The sequence below is a fragment of the Ailuropoda melanoleuca genome, chromosome 3 (assembly GCF_002007445.2).
Source record: "Ailuropoda melanoleuca isolate Jingjing chromosome 3, ASM200744v2, whole genome shotgun sequence".
Lineage (NCBI taxonomy): Eukaryota > Metazoa > Chordata > Mammalia > Carnivora > Ursidae > Ailuropoda > Ailuropoda melanoleuca.
In genome coordinates, this window is record NC_048220.1 from 61121160 (window position 1) to 61135849 (window position 14690).

The window sequence follows — 14690 nt, forward strand, 5'->3', positions numbered from 1 at the left end:
AAGTCACTTTATACTTGAAAATCCACCTGGGAGTATATATATGTGCTGTAGAAACTACCTGCTCAGTTCTGTTTGATTACTTGCTGAAAAATAATAGCTTTTCACTGTTTCTGAGAGGGACGTTGCCTCCATAATTATTGCAATTAATTATTTCAAAGAAAACCTTTTTTAAAAATCTTTTTTAAAATTTGAACTCCTTGTGGATAAATGAACAAACTGTTTCCATAAAATGGAAAATGCAGACACTTCCAAGTTTGGTAGAGGGGTGGTAGGTGGAAGCAATACGGATTAATGTTTTGTACTTTTTGTACTCATATATTCAAGGGGTTTGATAAAATTTGCGATATCAAAAACAACCTATGAAAAGGAAGTTTTTGTAAATGATTTTGTAGATGTGCTAGGTCAAGCAGAACAACCCACATTCAAATTATATTTGCAGTCATACTAAGCAGACTTAACCAGCATTTGAAATGATTAGTAATGCATTATATTCTCATTTGTCAACTGATTTTCAGTAACATTTGTATTTATAAAATATAAAAGAAAACTTATTGATCAGAAGCTTACTTAAAAAACAAAACTGTTTTTTTTTTTCATTTCTTGGTGGGTTTTTGTTTTGTGGGGGGTTTTTTTGTTTGTTTTTCTTTCGGAGACAGGCTTTTTCCCTTTAGTATTGTTTGGCTTATTTGGCCAACCAATTAATCAAATGTCACATTCATTTTTTGACAATAAATAGCACATATTAATAGCAGAGTAGTGATTACGTAGAAATAAGCTCCTAAACTTCTCTTCTCTAGTAATTTTGTATTTCATCTTGTGGTCAAGATTCTACAGTCACTGTATATCTTTAAGAAAAATAAATAGAGACCCACTAATAATGTGGAAACTTAATAGATATCCTTCTTTAGGAAAAAACATACAAAAATTACACTTTTGTTGGTTTGAAGTTTCTTAAATTTGAATTAGGTTTTTTAAATAAAAATCTTAAGTCGGAACAAATTAGGGGAAAAATTTCAAGAAGGCCATAGAAAGAATATAGGCCATAGAAAACACTGAAGTATTTTGAAGCGACTAAAACTCCTATCTCTTTAATATGCAAAATATGGAAGGAATATTTAAGAATTCACCATTAATTAGGAAAAAGAGTGCTATTTTTTAAAAAATATTTTTATTTACTTATTTGTCAGAGCGAGAGAGCACAAGCAGGGCAAGCGGTAGAGGGAGAGGGAGAAGGCGGCTCCCCTCTGAGCACGGAGCCCATCACAGGGCTCAGGGCTCCATCCCAGGACCCAGGGATCACGACCTCAGCTTGGAAGGCAGAGGCTTAACCCACTGAGCCACCCACGCGTCCCAAGAATGTTATTTATTTGCTGTTTATTTCATTTACTTCCTTCACAGAAACTCAAGTGATTAAGTCAGCTACCCTAAAATTCAAGACAACTACGTTCTCAATATATTAATTCTCGTTTCCCACGTGTTTTCACACAGTGTCTTCCCACAATGCACTGCCCGAAGCCCTTAGTCCGTGACTGAGATGGAGCAGTCCAAGCCCAAAGTAAGAGCTCAGCCTCCATCAGCGTCCGAACTTTTAGTCTTTCAGCAGTGTTCAACTACATTTCCACTTCTACCGAGTACAGTACTCAACAAATAGAGTAAAACAAAGCAAAATAAAACCACAGACATTTGAATGAAATTAATGTTGGACCCCTCTTATTTGATTACACCAAGACTGGTGTGTAACTTTGCTCCTTCTCGGATTTGCTGCTTGAATGAATTGTTTACAAAACATGTAACATTCTTCTGAAATGAACTGGGGAGGGAACAGAATGAGAGAGAAGGGGGGGGCGGGATGAAGGGGAGAAGGAGGAAGTTCAACCGGAATCAAAAATCTGAGCAGGAAATACAATATGAAGGCCTATCATTCTTTCAAAGGTTCACTTGAGTTAACAACATACAACTTTATGAAACACTTTTCTCTGCCTCAGGCTCTATCTCATTCTCTCTCACACATGGACACGTGTGCACACATACACTCAAACAGGCCTCTGCTCCAAACTGAAATAAAGGGCGAATGTGCGTTGCTAATCTTTATGAATGGCCACTTGCACCTGGCATTGGCAAAAGCAACAAAAGCCAACTGCTTTTCCAAAATTGTTTTCTATGTTAAAATGCCACCAAAAAAGGGTTCACACAAAATAAAAATGCATCCTGTTCTGGAAAGAGAATGCAAGTAACCAGACCCACACAAGCCCTTGCCCCAGTTTGACTGAAACTCCTAATATATAAATGTGAAGTTGCAGCTAGATGGGCTCAGATGAGATGGGGAAATACCTTGAAGCACAGAACATCATGTGAAAAAGAATATGAGCAACTAATATCTGATAGAAATTTGAGATATCATACATTTTGAAGTCACCAAGATATTGTCCAATTTTCTTTATCAGTTCTCCAAATTCCCATTGTTTATTGAATGATCACATGGTAGGCCAAATACATAACATATGGATATACATACTTTCACCATTTCCAGAAAGAGAGAGTGAGAAATTAAAATGCTTGATAACAACTTCATCAGGCATCCAATGGCTTAGGTAGAATTAGAATTCAAGACATCAAAAACCTCAATCCCCAATTTAATCCTTTAACCACGAGTCCACACTCTCTTTCAAAATTGTTAATAGAAACAACATTGCCCTTTTTGTACAGCTGTAGATGCCCCATTGATCTGTATCACATACCATTTAACACTGGATGATTTGGCTAGGAAAAGCAATGTTCACTGTTCCATAGCAAATCAGACAACAATGCTAAGATAGGCTATAGAACCGGGAAAATAGTATAGAAGATGGGGAAACAAACAACCATAAAGAACAAACCTCATCTGCATGTTTTTCACAGCTATTTTTTACTCCCGCAAGAAAGCAAAGTGGTAGAGTGCAACTGTATTAAAAGTAAAACTATTTTTGCCTAACGCAGATGTGGATCATGGGAATGGAAACCTAATAAACCAACAGCTGAAGGCCATATTATTGCCCTATCCTCCTCCCCTAGCTCATTTAGAAAATGACATGTTTTTCTTCACAATGTTTTCCCCCTCCTCTCTCTTTAGTGGCAGTAATGCTGAATGCTCTTGACATAATTCTTCGTTCACCCCTGACAGTCATTTTTTTGAATACTATCCCAGTAATAAAACACCTGACCTCAAGTCTTTCAAATGGCCATGGGCTTGGGTTACCCCAATTAGCTAGGCTCATTTGGAAGTATCCAGAGGAGTCAGGTGTCTCACTCTTCACTAAACTCAGCATTATGAGAGAATACATCGTTTTATTTAGGTCAATTTCTTTTTCTAGTGCATTTCTTTATTCTTCTATGATCTAAACATAGCAAAATAACAGGTTTAAAAAATAATCTACAAGTATATAGAATTCTGATAAATATTTCTGCCTTGGAAGTCGTACAGGACATTTTGAGTTCTCTGAGAGTTGCTTTTCAATATTTAAAGATAATTGAAAGAATTGTGTATAAAAACATCAATGGAGAGCCATTTTATTTACATATAAGGTAGCTACAATTCTGCATAACTCAATGAAAATACATATGCACTTGTGTGCAGAGCACACATCTGTGAATATCTGAGTATCTGGGTCAATATATTTGGGGGTACATAACTCCCAAATCAATAGCTCTTTATAAAAAAAACTCCTTAGATGTACAAGAAAGAAGAAAATGTGTGTTGTAGAGATAAAAGTATGTTTATTACACGTTTGTGTATTAACTAAATTTAGGATTTGCCTCAAGAATTACGTTGGGAGTTACTGTAAATAAGAACACTGAGATTCTCCGAGAACTTTGACAAAGGAACGTGGGCATTTTCAACATAAATGAAATGTAAGAGAAATCAAAAGAGTATATTTAAAATATACGTTAAAAGAATGGCCCTTTAATTTTTACATTATTGTGAACTAAAATGCAACTGTGTATCTGATATAACAATCTCTTTGCTCTCTTTATTTCATATTTAATATTCACCAGTAAGTGCAAGACTTCTCAACGAAAGTATAATTTTTCTTCACAAATCCTAAAAGATTTGTGTGTGCTATAAATTTTATCGCCGGTCACATTTTTATTCCTTCTTAAAAAGAGTAAACTATAATATTTCTTGACAGGCAATACTTGAAATAGAATATGAAGTCCACACAACTAAGTTGAACAAATAATGCCCACTGAAATGAGTGCATATGTCTCCCAAAGACTACAAGCCTCTTTTTGACATACATGCAATTCAGTAAGGAAGGAAAAAGAAATTGAATTTAGCTGATGCAGATGAAATTAAAACTAAATTGGTTGTCACATCAAACTGATGTTAACTATGTAAATGTTTTCTGTTTATAAAATTACAGTTTAGAGAGTATAATGCTGCAAAAATAAGAATAGTTTCATGTTAGTTTAAAAATAAAAATTAAAAGAGAGTGTGAAATTGTTTACAATCTTTCCCACTTACCCATGTACTATTTAAGGGACTATAAACCATGAAAGCTGCGTTCATAGCGTATTGAGATAAATGTGCACATACATACACATGTCAATACACATGCATGCTTTCTGGCCAGGCAGTATCCCATTACATCATTGCTTCAAATGCATTCATTCTCTTCAATATTGTTGGCTGTTTCAGGTTAACTACCAAAATCATTTGCCTGAGAAGCGAGATTTAATTGTCTTACAACTACCTCTGTGAGGTACAATAGGGATTACAAGTACCCATTGATTATACTATTGGGTAGAATAAGGGACTCTTATTCTAGCATTTCTCATTCATTTTGTCATTGCATTCTCTTTGAAAGAGACCAAATGGGTCCCAGCAGGTGAAAGCAAAGAAACCTGAAAGGCCCCCTTTGATGAATGACAATACCACAACCACCCTCCCCCACCATTTTTGGAGATTATAAAACCTTATTAAATCATGCCCTGTTAGATATTGATTGAGAAAGAGCTAAACTAAAACCAACAATAGCAGCATGGATCAGAGAACACTGCTTTCATCAATGGGCACTAAACACAGCTAAGCTTTCCAATCCTTTTGAGGGGGGGGCTTTTTTTTTTTTTTTTTTTACTATTTACTTTTGTTTAAACCATTATCCCAGAAAGTCATACAATTATAGCAGCTTTGTCAGTCAAGAATAGATCTAGTTGTCTAGCACTTCATCTTTTTTAATGTAGCAGTGTATTGCACAAACAATATTATACTTGGTTAAGATTCAGGATTATTATTATGATTATTGGGGGGGGACAATTCTGGGTAATTATCATAATTATTCTTGACTCTGGGACCCCTTTGATGACAAGGCTGCTTTAAAGTAAACCACTTGGACATAACAACCCAAGATATTTGAAAAGAGGCTGCTGCCAGAATCAGAGTTGAAAACTCACCCATATTTTAAGGCTATCTTGATTATCAGGCTGTTTGCGTTCCTGGGCTGTCTTTTCTGCCATCTGTGAGCGCCACAGCAAACAACCCCTTTATGACAATCACCTCAGTATAAGTTGAATATGTCTGCTTTAGAGGAGACTTCTGTAATAAGACTCTGTGCTAATTAACTGTCAGCTTTTTTTTTTTTAATCAGCAGAGTGCATTTCAGAAAGTAAAGGAAAGACATTTCACCAAAAAACTCCTAAACAAGAATTCAGCTTATGTGCTAGACTGCAACTTCTCCTTGTTCTCAGGCCTTCCTCTAAGTAAATCTGTTTGCTTTAATTACTTCTCATGTGATAAAGATTTTCATTTTTCTTGCCAGTTGACTATGGGTAATAACATTTGCTCCTCCCTCTAGACAGCTACTTGATTCAATAACTTTACCAGGGAAAAAAGAAAAGAAAAAAAGGAAAGGAGAAGAAAAGGAGAGGAGAAGAGAGGAGAGAGGAAAAGGAAGGAAGGAGAGAAAGAAAATATGCAGGTGTAAAGGCAACTTTTCTGCGCTAGAAATGGGAGCTACATGGTTAAAAAAAAGGCAGCTAGGATCGCTCTTGAAAACAATCATAGTTAAAAGGGCTAGATACTGAAATTAGTAGTTTGCTATCAAAGATGAGTAATTTACTATTCAAGAGAAATAATTATTTGTAGAAACAGCATTATACGCCATGAAAATGACATTTGAAAAAAAAAATTTCTAGCAACTATCATTGTCTTGGAAGACTATAGAAATCGAGGCTTGTGCAAAATAAAAACAAATTTATTTTGGTGAATTCTTTTAAGGTTGATAGATAAAAACAGTAGTAACTATTTGAATTAAAGCATTAATAATATTTCCTTTAAAAAATAAAACTTTGAATTAATGCAAAGGTTTTTATTTTGTTAGAATCGCCTCTGAATTATGGATCTCCAAAATAAACACAGGAAATACAAATTTTAAGTTGGCTACAATAAACATAAAAAATGAGAACAGCATGAAATTACTTTGTTTTTGGGCAAATTTTTATTTCTTTTCACACAATTTTCACTCAATTTTCCAAATTTTAAATTACATTTATAAATTCAACTTTATTATTGAATGATATAAAATGTACTCAAAACTATATCATATTGCTAATAAATATTTTCCATTTCTGGAATCTCCTGGATTAGTTTAAACTTTGAAATCAGGCATTATTTTCTTTTAACACTTGGCATCAAATATTATAATTCATAAATTTTATTTCTCTATTTTTATTTCTACATCTTTCTAATGCTATCTTTAAATAAAAATTTTAGAGTGTTAAGTATGCCTAACACTTTTAAATCAATATATCTAATTAGTATTTAAAATCATTTTTTAAAAAGGACAGTTAACAAACAAAAAAGTTGCCAAGCTATGTATTGGATGATAGTCTCTTTAAGCACAATGGTATCTATACATTTTTATAAATGCTGCAAGTCATTTTAAAGGCTTTAAATTTTCATTAATTACCTGATACAGATAATTAAATGACAAAATCTGTTGTCAATATTATTTTCATCAGATTCGATTTTTTTCAAGTGAGAGTTACCTGTTAGTTTCAAATTGATTAGTTCAGTTCCTTTGCTGATTTGTATTACTTAAAAGAAACCTGAGAATTATTCTCTTAATGTAAAATAAATTTTTAATTCATTCATCAATTGGCAATTTTAGATTGCCCTCTATCTTAGGCAAGTAGCTAGAATGTAAAATAACTGACCATTTAAGTTTCAATAATAGTATTTTTGAAATGTCCTTAAAACACCTTTTTCTGTTGTTGTTTTTTTTTTTACATGCTGTAATTTTAACTCTTCTTTAAGTTGTCTGGGAAAATTATACAGAAATAATTCTATTTAATAACAAATCATTATAGTGAGAAAATTATCAAAATTTTGTTCAGTACCCTCCACATTTGAGAATAATTAATATCTAGATGGCAAAAAATTCATACTGTAATGTATTTAGAGGTGCCTTTCCTGAGTTTTTTCTCTTCCATCACATTTAAAGACTGCAAGCAAGTGAGAAATTATTTTGGTTTCAACACTAAAACGAAGTAATCCCAATCCTTGTAATTTTCCTTAAAATTGAAGTTTAATCCTGTTTTGTCTTTTATTATGTGGTCTTCTGTGGTCCAACTACATACAAGTTCTGTGATCTCTGTCTAGAATTTTGTACATTTAGCATATTCATAAATACTGTGCCCAAATTATTACTTATTTAGCAGTTTTAATAATACTATAAAATTATTTCAATCTGTATTAGAACTGTAGTGAAAAAAAGAAAAGTGCTACATATTTTGCTTAATTTTTTCAACTACTGAGAACNGATGATCTTATAGCAAGTTCTGTGATCTCTGTCTAGAATTTTGTACATTTAGCATATTCATAAATACTGTGCCCAAATTATTACTTATTTAGCAGTTTTAATAATACTATAAAATTATTTCAATCTGTATTAGAACTGTAGTGAAAAAAAGAAAAGTGCTACATATTTTGCTTAATTTTTTCAACTACTGAGAACACAGAATTTTACTCCTTATGCATGATCACATGTACTTTTTTTTCTTCGATGACTCATTTATCAAAGTGTTGCAGAAAAATAAAGAAATTTTTCTTCTAAAAACTCCCCTAAAGCCAATCTGCAGGATTATATTGAAGTATATACAAAGTATTACTCCCTTCTACCTTAGAAAAACATTCCCTCAAACAGTCCCATGTATGTGACATACAGGAAAAATTGAATGAATTGTTTAAATGAATAACCGTGCTGAAAAATATCTTAAATGCTGTTAGCATCTACTCCACAAAATGGTTTCTGTTGGATCAAATATGATTTATTTGTCCTAGTGATACCTTTCATACTCACTTTGATACTGGGGGGAGGGGAACAGAGCTCATTTTCACTAAGTTGAAGTATGTTACTATAAGAAATAATTCAATGAAAGAGAAATTGGATTTTTAAAATTAAGTTGGAAGGAACATCTTTATTTCTTTTCAGACACGTCTAACTCATGGTAATGTTTATTTGTGATAGATTCACTGGAATGAATTTTGAGAAAATGTTTCAACTGCCATTTCTGAAACTGGTAAGTACTGGCTGTGGTGCTTTCTACACGTGAAAATTCTCCTTGCTCAGAATTTTACATTTTCTCTATACTCAATTATTGAAAAATTTAAGAAAATCTAATTTCCCAGGACAGGAGATAATTATAGTATTTTTCACATAGAATTTTGGAAAACTGTAAGATTGCTTGACTTTGTTCCTGGAGCTTTCACATAGAGATATTTGGATGCTAGTTTCGCTATGATTTATTAGGGTGAAATATTAACAGGGGCACTCGCCTCGGTTTCCAAGAGATGTTTATGTATCGAAGCTAAAAGGCTTTCTTTTGACCTGACCGAGGCCTTCCAGTCCAAGCTCAGTGCATATGCACAAAGTACATGCATTAATTTTCTCATGCAAAATAGGGAAATTGGAAACATCTGTTAAGATAATTCTTAGAAGCCACACTCCTTCTTAGAGGGAAAACTCTGAAAAGAGAAGTCAAATCCCCTTACTTTCAGGCTAAATGTTAGAGTTCCAGATCCTATTGGGAGGTTTCATTGGAAAGTCAGTCAGCAACACTCCTCTCTTGTCTCTTCTTACAAAGTATGACCACTGTGCTGTAATGAGTCATTCGGATGGTCTTCTTTACAGCAGCGGCCCTGAGAGTTTACACACAAGTTTCATTGAAGCCAGGACCCTCTCCACTCCCCATTGCTCAAACCATTTATCAAACTCTTCTTTCGGGAATTACCTTCAAAGTGCTATAATTAGCTACTAGAAAAATATTCTGACTTTATAGTCAGACTTCATGTTTAAACCCAAAGCACAGATATCCACGTTCCCCACACCTAACTCCACATAAGTTTCCCAAAGTCAATCTTCTTTTATTGGACAAAGGCTTTCCATTATAAAAAATGTTCAAAAGAGTGGGCAGTAGCATACGAAGGCAATTATCGCGAGGATGTCCAATACTGATTTGAGCAATGGTGGCATCACTGAAATGAGTATTTAATACCTACAAGATGACCACTTTGAAGCATTTGATTTTGATGAATGTTTGGTTATATTAATTAAAATCATCAGTCACTCTGCCCTCGAATATCTGCCTGTCACTCCTTTACAAGATCACAGTCTCTTACAGCTCTGCATGAAGCATGACTTGAAAACATACACTTCATAGTCACAGTCCCCTTGGATGTAGGCCCTGTGAGTGACAAGGTTTCTTTGTTTGTTGGGTAAAAATTTAAGAAAAATTTTAACATACAGACTAATATTTAATATATTTCCAGAAAACACTGAATCACACACATGTAAATTTGTTAAGTTAGGTAAATTTAAATTAAAGAAAAATACTGGGTCCAAAAAGACACAAATTTTAGAATATAGTAATATGAGCATTTAGTTAATGCATCAAATGTATGCACCCAAATCTAAAATGTTGTTTTTAAAATAAAGTATACATACCAGTTAAATGTTTTCAAAGGGTTTGCTAAAAACCCCGATAACAGTTGTTTTACATATGTATTTTTAAATTTAAGGACATGTTCAATTATGTAGAATTATGTATGCACCAAATTTTGAATTTCTAATTTTCTTTTATAGTTATTTTCAACAAAGACCATATATGTTTGATATACATTTTTCCCTTCTGAAAGGGAAATTAACAGATTGTTTTGTGAATGCAATTTACCATAAAGAAGTAACTGTGTGATGTACTTGGTATGTGAGAATTCCTAGTCATGCCTAGCAGTGTAGGTGGACTCTACTATCTTTGCATAACTTGGTGTATCTTGCCATTATGAACTAGTAATTCCAGTAATAAAAGAGGAAAGTGAATTCAGGTTTCTCTGTCTTAATTCAGCAATGGAGTCTTTTCAGAGAGTTAACTTGGATGCAACTTCTTAAATTTCAGAAACATTTACCACCTCCACCTCTAGAAGATGCCGAAAGGGAAATCATAAACATCACAACCAAGAGACCCTGTATTAAACACACGGTGGGTGGGGCGCCTGGGTGGCACAGCGGTTAAGCATCTGCCTTCGGCTCAGGGCGTGATCCCAGTGGTATGGGATCGAGCCCCACATCAGGCTCCTCCGCTATGAGCCTGCTTCTTCCTCTCCCACTCCCCCTGCTTGTGTTCCCTCTCTCGCTGGCTGTCTCTATCTCTGTCAAATAAATAAATAAAATCTTTAAAAAAATAAAATAAAATAAACACACGGTGGGAATGTCATTGCTCTCTGATTGATGAATGTGTTGTCTTTTGTGTGGCCAATTCATTTTTTTCTTGTATGACATNCACACGGTGGTAATGTCATTGCTCTCTGATTGATGAATGTGTTGTCTTTTGTGTGGCCAATTCATTTTTTTCTTGTATGACATATTATGTTATTAAGGATTTTTAAGACTGGCTACAGGTTTTCATTCACTCACTGATTTTCTCTATTAGAAGAAGTCATTATTATTTATGTGGCTCTAAAATTATTCTCAGAGATTATTCTTTCACCATCTAGTTAGTACATCGTATTTTATTTGTCTATTATCTCATGGTTTAGAACTTAGAAATCAGTCCTTCCTAGCCTTGCTACCTAAACAATGAGCTTTCATGAGCTCCTCCTCCAGTTTTGACTCTAAGAAATCATGCCATCCTCTTATTTTCTCTTTTGACTTAGATAAGAATCTAATGCTGAATCTTTTTAATAGTTTAGGGAAAAATCATAAAACTCCATTTTTTATTACTGCAATGTATAGGTTTCTGTGACACATTCAGTTTAGAAAAAGAAAGCTGGATTATTTGAGAAAATGTTCAAAATCACAATAAGATCTAGAGAACTGCCTTCCTAAAATATGAAATAACAGGCACACTTACTTAGTGATTAAGACAAAATATGANCGAAAGCTGGATTATTTGAGAAAATGTTCAAAATCACAATAAGATAGATCTAGAGAACTGCCTTCCTAAAATATGAAATAACAGGCACACTTACTTAGTGATTAAGACAAAATATGAGAACAAGGAGCAGGAATTTGGAAACTTATTTCCCTTAGTATTCTGGAATTACCCTGAGGTCAATTACCCTGAAGCTTACATCCTCACCCCATCCTCTCTGGTCCCTTCTGCAGGCTGCATAGAGAATAATTTCCTATGCTTCTGATAGGTCTGATCTTAACAGTTTCTCTACCTCCCCACTTTTGGCTTCCTTTACTTTTGCCTTCTTATTCATTGGTTTGTTTGTTATTTTTACAATAGTTTAGAAGCTGCTAAGCCTTCATTGAAGTATGACTTGTATGTATTGGGTTGGTTCTTAGAGCAATGGGCTAGATGATTTTTCTGATACTGTGGCTCTGAAATTATTATTTCTAGTACAGTAAGAGATTTTCAGCTCCAACATCTAACATCTGTTATTTGCTCTCAGCTTCTACCACATGGAGGGGACTCAATACTGCTTTCTTCATAGGTATTAGATTTTAAACTTCTGGAGGGCAGACATGCTTTCATTTGCTTTTCCTCTTAATTATCACTGCCTTGTGAAATTTGGTTTTGCATACAGTCGGTGCTAAGAAACTTTGCTGAAGGACTTGTCTGCCATTAATACTTTTTTCTGAAGTGAAACTTGTATAGTCTATGAGAAAATCCAATACAAGGTATCAAATGGATATAAGACAGTTGCTTGCAGAGTCAGTTTGGTGAAAATCTTTTCTTTTTCACCATTAGGGTGCTTCTGAGTATATTTCTCAGACTTCCAGACTCTTTCCAGAGATAGAGTAATTTGACTGTACCTGTAACTTCCTGGTCTAGATGAGTGCAGTGTGGACCAGGAGGCAGAAAAAGGACTGGACTGAAGATGTTTCAGCTTACTCCTTTGGCAAGTCACACTTGCCATACCAGCTCTAACCCTCAGCCTTGGTTTGGTGAAGTGGATTCTACCTTATTTCTTTTGTATAGGCAACTATCTTTGCCATTGCCCATAGCATTTTTTTTTCTAGAGCCAGACCTTTCCTTATTCCTATTAATGCCCCTTGAGGCTGGAGTCAGTTGTCAGTTTATCTCATGCAAATGGACTGTATACCCTTCCAGGACAAATGCCAAGATACAGAATTCCCTGGCCGACTTACCCTGTCTACTTTTTAAGACCATGCTCATCTTTTGCTATATTCCCTATCCAGAGCTCCTCTCATTAATAGAGACCCATTGCCACTTCATAGTAGATCCCCTGGGTCTGTGCCATATCACAGAGGAGTTAGCTTCCAGGTTCGTGTTGAGTCAGTGCCCACCCATGGCTACCCTAGTCCAGGTAAAGATCTAGCGCAAAGCCCAAGCCCTGCAAGTCTGCTCTGTTCCACCATTGTTATTATTGGCCCTGGATGCCTGGCCCTGGATGCCTGTATCTACAGAGAAGCTGGGCCATTAGTTCCTCATGCTTCTATTAGAACCAAAATCAAGAGGGTAGTGAACAGGATATAAAAGATTAGGAAATTCTGATTGTATTTGGAGCCCAATCTAGTAATAGGCAGAGGGAAAGCAAGAACCTAAATGAGTAAAAGCCAACTGGCTTTCTTAAAATAGTGATCCCAGTATCATAACTGCACAGGTAGATTTTAAAATATTCCACATCTTGATGTTACACCTAAGCATGCTGAAGCAGTACTGAGCATCATAAATACTGGCTTTTCGTCTCTTTATGCCTCCATGCCTTAACATATAAAATCATAATTTTAAAAAAGTAGATATTTTTTAAAGAACTGAGACACAAAACACATCTTTATATGCCAATCATTGACTATGTTACCAATAATAACTTAAAGCACCTGGACATTTGAGAACAATTTACATCAAACCAGTGCTTTTCTGGAGAAACATTTACCATCTGCATAATGTAGGATGATATTTCCAGTTAATATCTAGTTCATATCTGGGGTACGTACTAAGAATGAAAAAGATGTTGCTTATGAAAGGACTGTTTCTTGACAGTGCATGAATAGTGTAACCATTAGTTTGTGTTCTATTGAAATGATCAATAGAGAGCCAACTTTTTTCTACTTATAATTGCCAATGACAGAAATGATGGACATTATTATTTCTGTCTGAAAATAAAACCTATTTCTGCTGTTCTGTGATTCTGTTTCTTCATGCTATGTAGTAAACGCTTCCAGTTAGAACACATAAAAAGGACAGTTTTATATCTTATGTTTTCCAAATAAAGTTTGCATGTGAGCCAATCTGGACCTTATCAAGAAGATACAGATGTAAGGTTTTTTCCAATGGGACAATACTTGATCACAAGCTTCAAAGCTATTTTATAAGATATAGGAAATTATTATACAAAATGGCAAGATACTGAGCTACTAATGGCTCAAACATTAATTTTTATTGACTAAACACTAGTAACACCTGATTCTCTATACCCATGACTGCCACCTGAACCTAACTTTTCATCCATTACTCTTTATCTGGACAAATTCAGAGCATGTTATGTAAGTCAGAGTTACAGAGTTACAGAGTTACAGAGTTACAGAGTTAGGTTAGCGAGTATTTTCCAAGATGGTGAACTAACAGTAGTGTTTGTTTTGTAACCAGGAGAGTCATGCTCACTCACTTCATCATTACATCTCTCCAGATGGTTTTAAACAGAAAAGCTTTGGTGAAGCAAGAGGCAAGCTACCAGTGTCCATCTGCTTTGGTTCCCAGCTCATTTCTTTTTATTGATTTTACATTTCGGCCAATTAATGTGTTTGGTTTATAATGTTCTCTTTTTTATTCAAGAGGATGCCTCTACCCATTATAGCTTCTCTGGCACACACACTCCAAATGACAGCAGCTGGTGGGGGGTCACCACAGCAACCTGCTAATTCCAGTTGTCATGATGCGTTGAGTTCATCTTAGAGTTTTAAGCCAATTCACCCTTTCCTCAGGAGGAGAAAGAAAGTCAGAACTGACTGACCCACTTGAAAAGAAAAGAAAAGAAAAGGAAAAGGAAAAGAAAAAAAGAAAAGAAAAGGAAAAGGAAAGAAAAGAAATGAAACAAAACAAAAAGAAAAGAAAAGAGAAAAGGAAAGGAAAGGAAAGAAAGAAAGGGAGGGAGGAAGGGAGGGAGAGAGGAGAGGAGAGAGAGAGGAACAGAAGAGAGAGAGAGAGAAAGAAAGAAAGAAAGAAAGAAAGAAAGAAAGAAAGAAAGA

The 14690-nt window shown here is 34.8% G+C and overlaps 1 long non-coding RNA gene across 3 annotated transcripts in view; it reads left to right on the forward strand.

The window, feature by feature from the left end:
* Window positions 1–14690, forward strand: part of LOC117801394 — a 146634-nt gene that overhangs the window by 101828 nt on the left and 30116 nt on the right. For 2 of the 3 annotated variants that reach the window (XR_004623884.1, XR_004623886.1), the window contains one exon: window positions 8505–8556. This is a non-coding gene — a long non-coding RNA (uncharacterized LOC117801394). Of the gene's footprint in view, window positions 1–8504; window positions 8557–10377; window positions 10555–14690 lie in introns of those variants that run through there. The other variant, XR_004623885.1, reaches the window with a different exon arrangement.